Here is a 15,210-nt window from a genome sequence, read left to right as displayed (position 1 = left end):
CCCACCGGTAAACCCATGAACACTGCACTTAAATTGGATGTAGGCAGGGCCAAGAGGATGTAGGCAGAGCACAGCCCCCACAGCTGCCACGTTCACAGCCGGTGGATGGGTTTCATCATCAACCGCCCGAGTTATTATTAAACAACAGGAGTTTCGGCTGGAGAGCAGCAACTAGAACAAAGCTCCTGCTGTCTTGAGTAAACATGCAGTACAATCAGGCTAAAGTCCATCTCAAAGGAAACATTCTTAACACAAAGGTGCACAAACGCCACACAATGAATTACGTTTCGGTTTGTGTAGATATACAGTGGAGGCGGACATCAAACCCGAGACACGTTTATCTCATCTCATCTCATTATCTCTAGCCGCTTTATCCTGTTTTACAGGGTCGCAGGCAAGCTGGAGCCTATCCCAGCTGACTACGGGCGAAAGGCGGGGTACACCCTGGACAAGTCGCCAGGTCATCACAGGGCCGACACATAGACACAGACAACCATTCACACTCACATTCACACCTACGGTCAATTTATGTCCCTTTTCCACTACCCTTTTTCGGCTCACTTCAGCCCGACACGGCTCGCGTTTCGACTACCTTAGAGCAGCACGACTCAGCTCGCTTCAGCCCTGCTCAGCACCCAAAACTCGCACGGTTTTGGAGTGGGGCTGAAGCGAGCCAAACCGAGCCGAGTGGGGCTAGGGGCGTGAGCAGACACTCCCCTGTGCACTGATTGGTGAGGAGGAGTGTCCTCACATGCCCACACACGCCCCGCGAGCACGCTGGGATCTGTAAACACCGTAAACCCGGAAGAAGAAGAATTACGAATTACGAGAATTTCGGAAGCCTTATGCACCTCGCCTCATCTATGCGCTCTTGCCAGTATCTGTTGGCGTTGTCGGTGACAACAAGCCACAGCACCAAGACCAGCAACACTAACGACTCCATGTCCTCCACGTTTATTGTTTACTATCCGGGTCGTGAGACTACCGCTTAAAAGGTCACTGATGTCACTGTTTGCGCCGCCTAACGACATCACGTGACGTCCACCCACTTTCGCTAACTCCACCCAACGTGTCCACCCACTTCCAGCCAGCACGGTTCAGCGCGGTTGTAGTCGAAATGCAACTCCAACAGCCCCACTCAGCTCGACACGGCTCAGCCCAACTCAGCTGCGTTGGTAGTGGAAAAGCGGCATTAGAGTCACCAGTTAACCTAACCTGCATGTCTTTGGACCGTGGGGGAAACCGGAGCACCCGGAGGAAACCCACGCGGACACGGGGAGAACATGCAAACTCCGCACAGAAAGGCCCTCGCCGGCCACGGGGCTCGAACCCGGACCTTCTTGCTGTGAGGCGACAGCGCTAACCACTACACCACCGTGCCGCCCAGACACGTTTATTTAAAAATAAATAAATTAAAAAAAAAAAAATCAGGGTTTAGCACAAAGCCTGCACATGTCATGTATAAAGGAGATTCCATTGCTGGTATGAGATGAGATTACAGCAACAATTAACTACACACCACTGTACTTCATATTACAGTGCGCTCCAAAAGTATTGGCGCCATTTGGTAAAGAAGGGTTAAAGGGTTTTAAAATGCTTTGTGGTTAATTATCTTCATCTCATGGTGAGAAAATAAAACATCTAATCTTTAATTGAAGTAAATGTATTCGTTCACCGACCCTCCCCAGATGTCAACAAATATTGGCACGCTTAGAAATGCTTCTTTCGTGTTCTGCCTGATAGCAGGTCCACTCCGACAGCTTCAGCCATCAAAGTTTCTCAGGAAGTTAAGTTAGTTAGTTTCTCCTCTCAATCACACACACAGTCAATTTAGAGCCACCAATTAATCTACCTGCATGTCTTTGGATTGTGGGGGAAACTGGAGCACCCGGAGGAAACCCACGCAGACACGGGAAGAACATGCGAACTCCACACAGAAAGACCCCCGGGTTTGAACCCAGAACGTTCTTGCTTAGAAATGCTTACGAAATATAAATTTGACTTTGTGCCAGTTACTGTTCCCTGAATGTTTATGAGGCCAAATTCCCTTCCGTGTAACAAAGATTACAGAACCCAAAAGAAATTAAAAAAAAAAAGTTTGTTCACTTTGATATATGAGGTCAAGCATCATTAATATTATTATAGGATTAGTGATGGAGGTTTTAAACAATCTGGAAGAAGGTGCAAAGGTATTTTGGCACCAGGCACAGTGAGGATAAGGTCAATACCCATCAAATAATTCTACACATCTCTGGAAACCAAATGGAGTGTCTTAACATCTTAACATGTTTCCCATTCCCTTCTAAAAGCTGCCGTTGCATCTCATCTGCTCATGTGTCCAAAGTATTGTATCTTCCGTTCCTTGATGTTACGTACATACCAGCTTTCTCTTTTCTCCCACCATATCCAGGACTTCTTAATTTGTCTCTTTCAGTGTATGAGATACGCATCATTCTTCTATATGTCCACATTTCAAAAGCCTCCAACTTATCTACAAGTCTTCTTGTTTGCGGTCCATGTCTCTGATGCATACGATAGAGTAGATAATACGTAGAATCTGAGCATCCTCAAATTTTGGATAAAAGTGGTGGATAATAGTGCTGTCTAATAAATCTTCCATAAGTGTGCAACTGGGTTGAGATCTGTTGACTGTGAAGGCCCTAGCATATCATTTAAATCATTTCAACCTCATCAAACTAGTCATTCAGCGAGTCCTCGAGCCAAGTGGATGAGGGCGGAATCATGATGGGGGGGGCACAAAACTCGTATGATGATAGGAATGTTTCATCGGATCCGTCTGAACAGTCGGAAGAACTCTGGATTGATTGCTATAAGGGAAGAAGTTAATCAAAATGCCTCTGGCATAAGAGTGTGCCACTGGATTTTCCCATCACCCCATGTGTGTAAGAAACTAGTGCATCTCAAAAAATTAGAATACCATGAAAAAGTTCCTTTTTTTCATAATTTAATTCAAAAAGGTAAACTTTCATATATTCTATATTCATTACATGTAAAGTGAAATATTTAAAGCCTTTTTTGTTTTAATTTTGATGATTATGGCTTATAGCTCATGAAAATCAGAAATCCAGTATCTCAAATTATTAGAATATTCCCTAAGATCAATCAAAAAAAAGGATTTACAATACAGAAATGTCCAACTTCTAAAAGTATATTCATTTATACACTCAATACTTGGTTGGGGCTCCTTTACCATGAATTACTGTATCAATGCGGTGTGACATGGAGGTGATCAGTCTGTGGCACTGCTGAGGTGTTATTGAAGCCCAGGGTGCTTTGATAGTGGTCTTCAGCGTATCTGTATTTTTGGGTCGGGTGTTTCTCATCTTCCTCTTGACAATACCCCATAGATTCTCTATGGGGTTCAGGTCAGGCAAGTTGGCTGGCCAATCAAACACAGTAATGGTCTACCATGGTCAGCAAACCATTTGGTAGTAGTTTTGGCACTGTGGGTAGGTCCTAAGTCCTGCTGGAAAAGGAAATCAGCATCTCCAAAAAGCTCGTCAGCAGATGGAAGCATGAAGTGCTCTAAAATCTCCTGGTAGATGGCTGTGTTGACTTTGGACTTGATAAAATACAGTGGACCGACACCAGCAGATGACATGGCACCCCAAATCATCACAGACTGTGGAAACTTCACACTGGGCTTCAAACACCTTGGATTCTGTGCCTCTCCACTCTTCCTCCAGACTCTAGAACCGTGATTTCCAAATTAAATGCAAAATGTACTTTCATCTGAAAAGAGGACTTTGGACCACTGAGCAACAGTCCATTTCTTTCTCTCCTTAGCCCAGATAAGACACTTCTGACATTGTCTCTGGCTCAGGAGTAGCTTGATATTAGGAATGCGAAAGTTGTATCCCCTTTCTTGAAGATGTCTGTTCGTGATGGGTCTTGATACACTGACACCAGCCTCAGTCCACTCCTTGTGAAGCTCTCCCAAGTTCTTGAATCAACTTTTCTTGACAATCCTCTCAAGACTGCGGCCATCCCTGTTGCTTGCGCACCTTTTCCAGCCACCCTTTTCAGCAATGACCTTTTGTGGCTTACCCTCCTTGTGGAGGGCAGCAGTCAAGTCAGCAGTCTTCCCCATGATTGTCGTTGTGTGTACTGAAGTAGACCGAGAGATACACTGTGTTCATACTGTTTTACTCAAACTCGAAATGAAATATTCTAATATTTTGAGATGTTTTTTTTATGTTTTTGTACTGTATGCCATACTGATTAAAATTAAAATGGAAAAATGCTTGAAACATTTTAGTTTATGTGTAATGAGTCTATAATATATAACATTTTCACTTTCTTAAATAGCCGATGGAAAATATTGAACTTTTTCACAATATTCTAATTTTTTGAGATGCACTAGTGTATATAAAGAAACTACAAACCGACATTACTGCACACAATCATCAACCGCTTGCCACTACAAGCAGTCACTAGCCTACTTTCTCGTCCAAGTTCATGTACTGTAAAACCTCCTCTCACGTCTTAAACTCTGTCTGCGGATGAAAGTTAGTTTCGCAATGCGTTTTTAATGTTTAATCCAGTCAGTGTGGGGTTTGATGAAACTTTCAGACTAATCGGGTGTGTAGAAGGTTGTCTAAACAAACCTATGAAGCTCTGTGGGACGCACAGCTAAACAGGCCACATCCTGATGGGCGAGTTTGTGAAACAAGGCCACGGCAAGAAACAGGTGACTGCACCGAGCGACGACTATCTCACACACACACACGAGAGGAAAAGGGAGGAGTGGAAAGATTTGTGCCAAAGAGATAAACTGCCCTGTCCTTTTGTTTGAGCAGTGCAATCAGAGCAGGACCTATGAACTACACACCATCGCACGCACGTTCCGAAAACACACACACACACACACACACACACACACACACACACACACACACACACACACACACACACAAGATGAGTGAACTGTCTCCCCTCTTCCCAGAAGAATAGGCTCTCCATTTCCAGTAGCATTAATCTGCACAGGAGAGTAACTGGATAGAACTCTTTCCTCACACACACACACACTTAGTAGTGATGGAGAGAGGCACGATGCTGTGTGTGTGTGTGTGTGGGGGGGGGGGGGGGGGGGGGTAATCTGATCAGTGGGTGTGAGTGATGGACCAGTAGAAGGCATCAATAATGCAAGCTCAGCTCTCAAGCTCTCAGCACATAACTGAGAGTGCAGGACACAACCAGAGTGCTCGCTCTTTCTCACTCAGGTAACGCAGAAATCCTTTCCTCCGTGTGTGTGTGTGTGTGTGTGTGTGTAATTCCACTCTTGGGCCAGTGCTGTTGCTCCGAGCTGCATTACACCCTGGGTGAATTATCCAAAGCCCTGCCAAACACACACACACCTCCAATGAAGTAACACACACACACACACAGGTAGGAATGTACAGATTACACTTTTTCCATTTTTGAGACGAGATCACTTCTCCATCAGCCCATATCCTGTACAGATCCAATACTTGCGTCCTTTTAGTAATCAAGCCGACGCAGGGCCATTTTCGGCGAAATAATCAATCAGCGCTCTTGGCCAAGTTCTTTCTTATGTTCGATACAAGTTCTGTGTTGTACGAGTGGACATCAGACACTTTAATGGCACCTGCATTAAACTGGTGCTCGACAAAACCAGAAACGGAACTTTTGCAGCAAACACGAAATGTGATTAACTTCAATTCTTGCTCCTTTTCCCAAATATTACATTTTCACATAATCAAACTCAATCCAACAAGTTTTTTTTTAATTAAGGGTATTGAACTATTTCCATAAATACAGTATGTACTCTGACTATATATACACTACTGTTCAAAAGTTTGGGGTCACTTTGAAATGTCCTTATTTCTGAAAGAAAAGCACTGTTCTTTTCAATGAAGATCACTTTAAACTAATCAGAAATCCACTCTATACATTGCTAATGTGGTAAATGACTATTCTAGCTGCAAATGTCTGGTTTTTGGTGCAATATCTCCATAGGTGTATAGAGGCCCATTTCCAGCAACTCTCACTCCAGTGTTCTAATGGTACAATGTGTTTGCTCATTGCCTCAGAAGGCTAATGGATGATTAGAAAACCCTTGTACAATCATGTTAGCACAGCTGAAAACAGTTGAGCTCTTTAGAGAAGCTATAAAACTGACCTTCCTTTGAGCAGATTGAGTTTCTGGAGCATCACATTTGTGGGGTCGATTAAATGCTCAAAATGGCCAGAAAAATGTCTCGACTATATTTTCTATCCATTTTACAACTTATGGTGGGAAATAAAAGTGTGACTTTTCATGGAAAACACAAAATTGTCTGGGTGACCCCAAACTTTTGAACGGTAGTGTATGATATTGTGGCAGCGGGGGCGTGGTCAAGCACCGGTCTGTGACAGGAGGGCGGAGTCAGGGAAGGTAAGTGGCAGAATCACTACACCTGACGTCAATTAACCTGTGTTTGTGTGTGTCTTCCCAGTGACCACGCCCTACTTAAGGAGGGAGAGCGAGAGCAGAGGAGCTCATCCCCGAACTAGACGCCGGTTGTGTGTGTCTGTTTGGTGTCGAATTGTTCATTGAAAAGTGTGGCAATAAAGCCCTATTTTGAACCTGATCTCTGTCCTGCCATCCTCTGTGCTCCACCCACCCATACTGAACTGTTACAGATATCTACTAGCATGACTTGATAAACCTATAAAAGTCTGTTTTTGCTTTTAAAATGTTCTAATAAATAAATAAATAAATAAAAAATATTTTTTGACAGCACAATCTTTATGGCTTCTTTTTTTTTCGATCATTATAACTCTCTTACAACTTGAATGCTAATCTTTGTTTTGATTAAGTTTTTTAAATACACGTAAACACTAATATACAGACGCTTGGGCGGCATGGTGGTGGAATGATTAGCACTATCGCCTCACAGCAAGAAGGTTCTGGGTTTGAGCCCAGCGGCCGACGGGGGTCTTTCTGTGTGGAGTTTGCATGTTCTCTCCGTGTCTGCGTGGGTTTCCTCCTACAGTCCAAAGACATGTGGTTAGGTTAACATGGGGCAGCCGTGGGATGAGAGCAAGGGCACTTAACCCCCAACTGCTCCCTGGGTATTGTAGCATAGCTGCCCACTACTCTGGGTACGTGTGTGTGCTCACTGCTCACTTGTGTGCGCGCACTGCTTCAGATGGGTTAAATTTCACGGTGTTTAAGTCTGTGCTTGAGTCTACATGTGACGAAGACTTCTTGGCTTTAGTCTGGCTAACGCAACTTCAAAGCTCTGAGAGCATTTGGTCTGGCAAAGATATTAAGCCCAACCATTTCCCAAAGCGCGTGGTTGACCCGCCTCCCTGAAATGCCTCAGTTTGCTACTGGTCGAAGCCAGAAAAGGCTGTGATGAAGCTTAAACCAATCACATCACTCTTTCCTCTGACGTATGTGACGCGACGGAAACTGCTTGAGTAACAGGAAGAAGATAAATACCTCCAGGGCTGCTCTTTGCTCCGTTTTCAATGAGAACTTCCCGTTGAATGCTTTCAATACAGCATCTACCGCTGTGTCAAAGGCTTGCCGCTGCTCCATGTTCGTAATGTTTCTAGTGAATGAAGCGCTTCCGGCATAGATTCTGTAAACAATCTATGGCTTCCGGTCGCAGTTCTACTACGTCACTGCCTTGAACACGCCTCTACCCAGGGCCGTTGGAGATGCTCAAAGTTGATTGGCTCCCGATTTTTCGGGAGCTTGGAAGAGCTGGAGATAGCTTGCCTTGCCAGACTAAGCTCGCAACAGGCCCCCGTGTTGCGTCACACTTAGGATGGGCGGGCCCAGGCTATCTTGGCTTCCTTTTATTAGCACTGAGACTCTGTGAAATGCCTTGAAATGAATTCTTATTCATCGACCTGTGTATCAGCAAGTTTCACATCCCTTCAGAAGAAGAAGCAGCCTTTGTCACATTTACACTCAAGCACAGTGAAATTCGTCCTCTGCATTTAACCCATCTGAAGCAGTGAACATGCACAAGTCAGCAATGAGCGCGCACACACACACCCAGAGCAGTGGGCAGCTATAATACAGCACCCAGGGAGCAGTTGGAGGTTAGGTGCCTTGCTCAAGCGCACTTCTTCAGCCCAACCTTCAGCCAAGGCCACGCCGTGTTAACCTAACCGCTTGTCTTTGGACTGTAGGGGAAACCGGAGCACCCGGAGGAAACCCACAAAGATACGGGGAGGGAGAAGATGCAAACTCCACACAGAAAGGCTTCTGTCGGCTGCTGGGCTCAAACCCAGAACCTTCTTACTGTGTGCTAACCACTACACCACCGTGCCGCCCACTTCAAAAAAAAAAAAAAATTCTGCATTACCGCTTAGTCTTACTGTCAAAATGCTGTTTGTTTTTTTCCCCTGCAAAGAATTCCGTGCAATACTGGACAATGTGCAATACCTCTCCTGCTGGACTTCCCCCCGATATCTTATCTTTTTTTTATATTTGTATATGTAAATACTTAATTTATCTAGAAGTTTTCTTTATTTTCTATTCTCTGTTTATCCTGTCATGATGCGGCTGGAATTTTAATTTTCCTGAGGGAACCCGCCCAAAGGGATCAATAAAGTTCTATCTAATCTAATACTCTATAATGAAATCTAAGCATGTAAATGTTGTATTTATTTACAACCCCGATTCCAAAAAAGTTGGGACAAAGTACAAATTGTAAATAAAAACGGAATGCAATAATTTACAAATCTCAAAAACTGATATTGTATTCACAATAGAACATAGTCAACATATCAAATGTCGAAAGTGAGACATTTTGAAATCTCATGCCAAATATTGGCTCATTTGAAATTTCATGACAGCAACACATCTCAAAAAAGTTGGGACAGGGGCAATAAGAGGCTGGAAAAGTTAAAGGTACAAAAAAGGAACAGCTGGAGGACCAAATTGCAACTCATTAGGTCAATTGGCAATAGGTCATTAACATGACTGGGTATAAAAAGAGCATCTTGGAGTGGCAGCGGCTCTCAGAAGTAAAGATGGGAAGAGGATCACCAATCCCCCTAATTCTGCGCCGACAAATAGTGGAGCAATATCAGAAAGGAGTTCGACAGTGTAAAATTGCAAAGAGTTTGAACATATCATCATCTACAGTGCATAATATCATCAAAAGATTCACAGAATCTGGAAGAATCTCTGTGCGTAAGGGTCAAGGCCGGAAAACCATACTGGGTGCCCGTGATCTTCGGGCCCTTAGACGGCACTGCATCACATACAGGCATGCTTCTGTATTGGAAATCACAAAATGGGCTCAGGAATATTTCCAGAGAACATTATCTGTGAACACAATTCACCGTGCCATCCGCCACTGCCAGCTAAAACTCTATAGTTCAAAGAAGAAGCCGTATCTAAGCATGATCCAGAAGCGCAGACATCTTCTCTGGGCCAAGGCTCATTTAAAATGGACTGTGGCAAAGTGGAAAACTGTTCTGTGGTCAGACGAATCAAAATGTGAAGTTCTTTATGGAAATCAGGGACGCCGTGTCATTCGGACTAAAGAGGAGAAGGACGACCCAAGTTGTTATCAGCGCTCAGTTCAGAAGCCTGCATCTCTGATGGTATGGGGTTGCATTAGTGCGTGTGGCATGGGCAGCTTACACATCTGGAAAGACACCATCAATGCTGAAAGGTATATCCAGGTTCTAGAGCAGCATATGCTCCCATCCAGACGACGTCTCTTTCAGGGAAGACCTTGCATTTTCCAACATGACAATGCCAAACCACATACTGCATCAATTACAGCATCATGGCTGCGTAGAAGAAGGGTCCGGGTACTGAACTGGCCAGCCTGCAGTCCAGATCTTTCACCCATAGAAAACATTTGGCGCATCATAAAACGGAAGATACGACAAAAAAGACCTAAGACAGTTGAGCAACTAGAATCCTACATTAGACAAGAATGGGTTAACATTCCTATCCCTAAACTTGAGCAACTTGTCTCCTCAGTCCCCAGACGTTTACAGACTGTTGTAAAGAGAAAAGGGGATGTCTCACAGTGGTAAACATGGCCTTGTCCCAACTTTTTTGAGATGTGTTGTTGTCATGAAATTTAAAAATCACCTAATTTTTCTCTTTAAATGATACATTTTCTCAGTTTAAACATTTGATATGTCATCTATGTTCTATTCTGAATAAAATATGGAATTTTGAAACTTCCACATCATTGCATTCCATTTTTATTTACAATTTGTTCTTTGTCCCAACTTTTTTGGAATCGGAGTTGTATGAGATGGTTTTATAGTTTTATGCATTCAAACGATAAGTCAACAGGAAAGACAAAACTGTTTGTAGAACAATTTTTTTTTTTAAGCTAATAGTTTATTTTCCAAAGTGAACGGCCAAAATATTAGCCTGGATTGTGTCGTGCAGCATTATTATGACCAAAACAAAGACACAATGCGTGTGCCAGAGGATCCAGTATTTATAAACCTCATAAGCACCATTTTTCCAAATGCATCCCAGAGACGATCTCCTTCTAAGACAGGAGGCAGACCAATCACGTCAACCACCCAACATGAAAAGGGTCTGCGTTTTGTGGGGCGAGAGAGGTTCTGGTGATGGACCTTTTTTTTTTTTTGTGCTGACAGACAGGTTTTAAATGCTTGCTCATCCTCCATGAGGCACCTCAATCTGCGCTGTGAATTATTCATGGGTTTGGTTGTCTGCCCTTCTATAAATAATGTCTGCACCTTATCGGCACGGAGCCTGACCCAGCCGGCTAATTTACACGCCACTAAGGACCTGGCTCTGACCGGTGGTGAACACTGCTGATGGGCAGGATTGCATGACCAAAACTCACTCACTCACTCTCTCACACACACACACACACACAATGAAGCATGAAAGAAAGACCAGTATTGTAGGGTGATGTTCTGTCCCTGGATCACAGATGGGGACAGAAACGCAGAGCGAGGAAAGCGAGAGAGCGGAGAGAAATAAAGGAGATGCAAATGGACAGAAAATGAAAAGGAATGAGTAAGCAGAACGACAGGAGTTGACTCATGCGCCGAGCTCCGGAGGGTAAACAGCTCTCGTCAGCCTTCACAGAAGGAAGTGATATTTAATGTGCTTTATTAAAGTTTAACCTATAATCTGTGTGAAAGAGTCAGAATCCAAAGGGTGAAAAAGGGAAGAAAAAATAAATAAATATCACGAAGCTGCAGATCATCACACGCCAAAGGGTATAAAGCCTAGTGAACCGAATTCAATTCACAGAGACGTTAGGGTCGTTGATCTTCAGGTCTGAACAACCGAACTGAGTCAGACAGAGACACTGATTATCCATCATACTTGCTGTTTAAACAAACAGCGTACGGTACCAAGATTGGTTTTTCTTCCCAATCATTCCTGTTTATACACTAAGTAACTTTAAAAACACACATTGATAAAACTTGCTGAATTCGTGCTGAGTTTATCTCAAGAAGAAAAGAAATATATCACAATGGAAAAATAACTTCGCTCCGCCCGAATAAGTTCCAAATCTGTGCTCAAATCAGAATTTAAGGGAGTTGTACTCAATAACGTACAATATGGCTCGGGTAGTCAATGACATGGACAGGCTTTAATTTTCAAACAAATTTTGCATACACTGTACACACACAATCTTGCCTATAAATATTCTTTAAGTTCGTTTCTTAAGACACGTATTTTTAAGTATGTTACCTCGTTTGTTGACAGTTTCGGCGAACACTTCCGCCTTCTTCAAAACAGTCACCAGATGTCGAGTGGTGACGTGCCTTATCAGTTGATGTTACTCTATGGAGGCGTGAACGTCCCGCCCAATTTGACAGGTAGTTCACGCCTCCTGCTGTCAGGTCGCTGCCCCAGGACTGCGCTCCAGGTGTGTGACAGCGCGTACGCTCCCTCATCCCGGTTCATCGTCCTCTGCGCCCGCTTGCGTATCTCCACTGCCTCCAAAATCCAACGCTGGTATCTATTCTCTTCAGCGCGAATGACTCTGGCCTCTTCCCAATTCATAATATGATTTTGTCGTTTGCAGTGGTCTGAAATGGCTGATTTTAAGTTTTCTTCGTTTGCTTTTTCTTTTTCGGGTCTTGTGAGTCTTTCTGTTGTTTCTTTTTCACATTCTAATTGGTGTTCTTTCCTGCGAGTGTTGGATTTTGGAGGCAGTGGAGATACGTAAGCGGGCGCAGAGGACGATGAACCGGGATGAGGGAGCGTACGCGCTGTCACACACCTGGAGCGCAGTCCTGGGGCAGCGACCTGACAACAGGAGGCGTGGACTACCTGTCAAATTGGGCGGGACGTTCACGCCTCCATAGAGTAACATCAGCTGATAAGGCACGTCACCACTCGACATCTGGTGACTGTTTTGAAGAAGGCGGAAGTGTTCGCCGAAACTGTCAACAAACGAGGTAACGTACTAAAAAATACGTGTCTTAAGAAACGGACTTAAAGAATATTTATAATAATCAGACATAATGAATTTTCACTACATATTGCCTATAAATACCCGGGGGAAATAATGGGAAAATTGTCATTATTGAAGATGCCACGCCTAAGCCAAAATCAACGTGAACAGGCCATCGGGATGTTGCGTGCCGGAAGTACACAGACAGAGGTCGCCCGGCACTTCGGTGTTCATCATTCGACCATTTCCCGTTTGAGTCAGTGTTACAGACAGACAGGGAGCACCAGGGATCGTCCACGCCCTGGTCAGCCTCGAGTCACGACGCCAGTTCAGGATCAGCACATCAGGCTAGCTCACCTCCGTGACAGATTCCTGACCCCCTCAGTCACTGCTGCTGAGACCCCTGGACGACACAGACCCAGAGTCTCCAGCATGACGGTCCGAACATGGACCAACTGTCACTTTGAATTTTTTTATTGTGAATTAATTCTTGAGTTTGACAATAAATGTCCTTTATCGATGTTTCAAGATGTGTGCATTACATACAATATCATAAATTTCAAATATATGCATGGATCTAAAGTGATATCGTGTTGAATTCCATTGTGCGTTTTTAAAGTTACTTAGTATAGATTTCACCTCCTATTTATTACCAGCCTTCTCCGCTCAGTACGGCTTGGACATGGGCACTAAGGAAGGAGCAGCTGGTAGGGTCAGGGCCTCAGCTTCCTGCATCCCCAGCCTAAACACACACCCGCTAATTATACAAGAACAATTAATCCCAAATGATACGCCAATCTGTGCCACTCGGCAAACGCGTGCCAGACAAAAAGACACAAATGCTACTGTTCTCGTACACGAGGATAGTTCCGGCACGTAACTCGTACTCAGCGAAATGAGCCTAAATAAGCCATCTTCCTCAAGCAAACACACTCTGGGAGAAGCATATGCTCCTATCAATCTACTCTGCAGCAGAAAAACACAGCCACACCCACAACCGAACACACTCAGCATCTGTGTCCCCGTAACTCCAGGCCTCATTAGCTGCAGGCCCGGGGGCGGTCTTTAGAGGAGGCGGAAGGGAGGGAGGGAGGATGGGGTAAGGGTGTACGCTCCACTCCAGGGGGACCAGCTGGAGAAATGCAACAAAGAGCCAATTTAGCCTCCGACAAAGAGCCATGCACCCTCTCTCTGTCTGCCTGATAAAACACACACACACAGTCTCAGATTCCCGCTCCATTTTTCCAGACACTGCCTGATCCGACTGCACTCTCTCGTTCCCAAAAATCGATCCGATTCCCCCTGCTGAGAATTCTAGCTCCAGTCTGTCCCTGCGCCGGTCCCATGCCGAGATCCTGACTGAAGGAAGAAAGAAAATCGCTCGATCGCTCAGCGTGATTCACGGCACCAATTAGCCGTGGCAGCCTCCCACAGCACCTGAGCACCATCACCACCTTATTCACACTACAAGTCATTATGAAACGCTCTTCTCCAAGCCTCCTCACTTCATCTGCCCACACCGGATCCAGCCCACTCAGCACGAATTCAACACACATTCCTGAATGAGATTTTAGTCATGTCTTAGTTAGAAATATTCTATTTGATTTGGCTGAATAGCATGTCTCATGGGCCCTGGACGCTTTGTGCTTCAGCGGTGGACTAATCACTTGCCTGGCAACTCAGACAAGCATGTCCGCCCCCATAATGGTCTGATGCACCTCAGTCCTCTACCTCTAGCATGCTTTACTCGCTCCAAATCCCACCGCCTGCTGCACCACACACATCGATATCACACGTGGAACAATTTTTACTCCTCGGCACGATTCGGCTTGCGCGACAATGACGTGAACCAAGAGTGTGATTAAATATAAAGGGCAACACGAGATGGTAGCCAGACTCAAAAATCACAGAAAGAAAGCAATACCGTACAAACAACCGGAATTGTATGATAGTTCTACTCAAACATCTCGATCAAGAGAAGCACTCCAAGCAGACAGCCCAGCCCGATCAATTCCGTCAAATAACAGTACATTAGAGCCAAGGCTCCGAGTCCGAGTCGATGATATAGCCACCCTGATGAGATCTGTCTGGGTTGCAATAAAACCAGAGCGTCAGCGACGCAGTAGCTCACACGGCCGTACCACGAGAAACCAGACTCGTTTAGAATTAGCCAAGTTGCTCTTCAGGCAAACAATTGGATCTTCAAAACAAAACAATCCGAATGAAAATCCATTGAAAACTCAGCGAGGAGGAGCGATTTTCCCGAAAGTTCGTTAAATCAGTCTAATTAGCGACTCGTTAATGAGAAATCACAAAACCAGGGAGTAACTTTTGTGCAGACTGATTCGATCTTCCAAGCAAAACAATCAATCAGAATCAAAATCCATTAAAAAACTCTAGCGATTTTCGTGCATTATGGACAGACGGATGGACGCCGCGTTATAGCAAGAGCTCATTGCCCTACGGCCGGTGAGCTAATAATAAACAACAAGAACAACGTGCTTGATGACGAAATCTGGTTTAATTACAATACATCAGTTTACCAAATGCAAAATGATTCCCCTACAAGAGTAATTAAGAGAGCAGAAAATGGTCAAATCACTGTGAGAGGCTTGTTCTTAGCTAAATAATTCACACACTAATATACAGTAGCTCCTGCAGCAGACATGTGCTAGAACAATTAAACTGCTGGTTTGACAGATGATTTTGCACCCCCCCCCCCCCCAAATCACTCACAGTGTACATATACTAGATGTGGTGTTTAAAAAGGATGTGATTAAACAGTGTTAGGCATGTAACG

General features: G+C 44.4%; 1 protein-coding gene across 3 annotated transcripts in view; it reads right to left on the bottom strand.

The window, feature by feature from the left end:
- Positions 1 to 15,210, bottom strand: part of si:ch211-45c16.2 (mitogen-activated protein kinase kinase kinase 13) — a 178,107-nt gene that overhangs the window by 37,500 nt on the left and 125,397 nt on the right. The gene's annotated exons all lie outside the window — the stretch shown is intronic.

This window comes from Neoarius graeffei, chromosome 9 (assembly GCF_027579695.1).
Source record: "Neoarius graeffei isolate fNeoGra1 chromosome 9, fNeoGra1.pri, whole genome shotgun sequence".
NCBI classification, from domain to species: domain Eukaryota; kingdom Metazoa; phylum Chordata; class Actinopteri; order Siluriformes; family Ariidae; genus Neoarius; species Neoarius graeffei.
Note: the sequence above shows the minus strand (reverse complement) of the source record. Positions and strands in the feature narration are given on the sequence as shown.